Source organism: Musca domestica, unplaced genomic scaffold, assembly GCF_030504385.1.
Source record: "Musca domestica strain aabys unplaced genomic scaffold, Musca_domestica.polishedcontigs.V.1.1 1, whole genome shotgun sequence".
Lineage (NCBI taxonomy): Eukaryota > Metazoa > Arthropoda > Insecta > Diptera > Muscidae > Musca > Musca domestica.
In genome coordinates this window covers 31,062,605-31,064,964 of record NW_026712114.1, presented here as the reverse complement: position 1 = coordinate 31,064,964, position 2,360 = coordinate 31,062,605, and the positions used below count along the sequence as shown (strand labels likewise).

Here is a 2,360-nt window from a genome sequence, read left to right as displayed (position 1 = left end):
TCGTATAATTTAATAATATTCTATGATGCAAAGAATCATTCCTCTGGTTCCTCAATCCACCGGGTACTTTATTAATGAGGGATTTGAATATATCTCCGAAAAATTTGAATATAATTCACACACATTTTTTTGTTAGATTGGAAAAATGAAAGACTTTTGGGGGATTCTCAAAGTGACCTTCAAACATTACCAGTGTTGCTTTGTTTTTAGGACACTAAATGAGTAAATAAGGGTAGCAAATTCTCCAGCTATCTTTTACCAATTACTGTTGCATTTTTTTGTATGTTATAAAAACAACAATTGAACAACCTTGACTCCTTAATTAAACAAATGTGCACAAATTTAAAACAATTCTGTGTATGAAGTCTACATATTTGTCATTTGACTGACTTTTTAACAATAAGTCCATTCCTCAAATTATTTGTTTTTCATCTGTTGAAAGCACGAAATGTGCAACTCCATTTAGCTATAAAAAGATGAAATAATTTTCAAAAGTCATCAACTCATCCAACGCCTTCTATCACAATGAAATTTAACAAAGTTTTCATTATTGCCGCTTCAATGCTGTTGGCCATTGTTTCGGTTGAAGCAAAACCGGAGCCAAAACCAGAACCATTACCCGAGCCTATATTAACCATCGTTACTGATCTGCTTGGAGGACTTCTAGTAAGTACAGGACCAAGGGATATACGGTAGTTCTTTTTTTTTTAATATATTAAACGCATTCTTTATATATTTTACAGGGAGGCAGATGAAGACATTAAATCCAAAAAATAAAATAAAAACTATGTGTCTAAAATGATTGAACTGGATGATATTGAATAAAAATAATAAAAAAATGATGTGATTTTTTTTTTATTTTGTAATGAGTAGTTTTCAGAAAATAGCTTAAATTATGTATGAAAACTTGAAAATCCTATTACCACATATGTACAGTTTTGAGCTATTTAAATTTGACGTATGGAATGTTCGAATAATTTGAGCACAGCCTTCGCTTTATACGAGACATGTGATTTTCATATTTTTACAATTTATGGCACCAAAAAGGACGTGGAAAGCCCTTATTGACTAAAGTTTAAATTAAGAACAAAATTTTACAGAGAGTACAGAGAGGCCAAAGAAGAAGTGCAGTAATTAGCCAAAGTTTCCAAAAATTTATTGATGGATATAAGACATCGACTAAATTCCAGTCCGAATCAGAAACACTATTCTCTTAATGTGTTACAGCTATTCAGCATTCATTTAAGAAAAAACATATTTATACCCTGCAACAATATGTGTTGGGGGTATAAGTTTGTTGCACTTCGAAATGATGGTTTCAGACCCACGATGTTATATATGGATCATATTATGTCGCCGATCTGCGTCGATCTAGCTATGTGTGTACAATCATGCTACAGATGGCGATTATGACCCAATACTCACGAATTTTTGCATTGACTTGGGGTGAGGGTTAGAATAGAAGCCGTATGTCCTCTTGGCAGAAAAGCAGAAAATCCAATAAATATGCCACTAAAAATTGATTATTTATAAAGGGTGTTTTTTTTAAGCTAGATAGAACTTTAAATTGTAAAAAATAACACAAAAATGTTTGATGAAACTTTTTTTATTTGTTTCAGTATATTTTGACAAATCATCATGAATAGACTCACGCTTGAACAACGCTACGAAATTATCCAAATTTACTTTGAAAATCAGACTCTAGAGCAGTTGGCAAATGACCCCTTGTTCTATCGCAAAATTGTGTTCAGCGATGAGGTCTGTTAAAAAGCAAAATTGCCGCATATGGAGTGAGACCAATCCACAAGAGACCCTACAGACTCCATTACATCCAGAAAAATGCACCATATGGTGCGGTTTTCACGCTGGTGGCATCATCGGACCTTATTTCTTTAAAAATGAGGCCGGAGCTTGCGTTAAGGTCAATGGAGATCGTTACTGCACCATGATCAATGATTTTTTGTTTAAAAATATGGATGACATTGATCCGGAGGAGATGTGGTTTCAACAGGATGGCGATACGTGGTATACGGCGAACGCAACCATCGACTTATTGAAATCAAAATTTGGCGATAAGTTGATTTCGAGAAGAAGACCTGTCAATTGGCCTCCAAGGTCGTGCGATTTGAAACCTCTCGATTATTTCCTGTGGGGCTACGTGAAGTCACTGATTAATGCTGATAAACCAGCAACAATTGACGCCTTGGAGGCCAGCATTGTTCGTGTTATTCGTGACATACGGCCAGCATTACTCGAAAAGTGGCCAAAAATTGGACTATATATGGATCTTCACATCTCCCTTGAGATGAAAAAACTGCAACCAACCAACCAGCCCGACAGCTTTTAAAATTATTCCAGTG

The 2,360-nt window shown here is 34.9% G+C and overlaps 1 long non-coding RNA gene across 1 annotated transcript; it reads left to right on the top strand.

Annotated features, from left to right (window-relative positions):
- Positions 1-409: 409 nt before the first annotated feature.
- LOC105261568 (uncharacterized) lies at positions 410-785 on the top strand. Its single transcript, XR_891420.3, has 2 exons — positions 410-666; positions 744-785. It is a non-coding gene; the product is annotated as an uncharacterized LOC105261568 (long non-coding RNA).
- Positions 786-2,360: the final 1,575 nt, after the last annotated feature.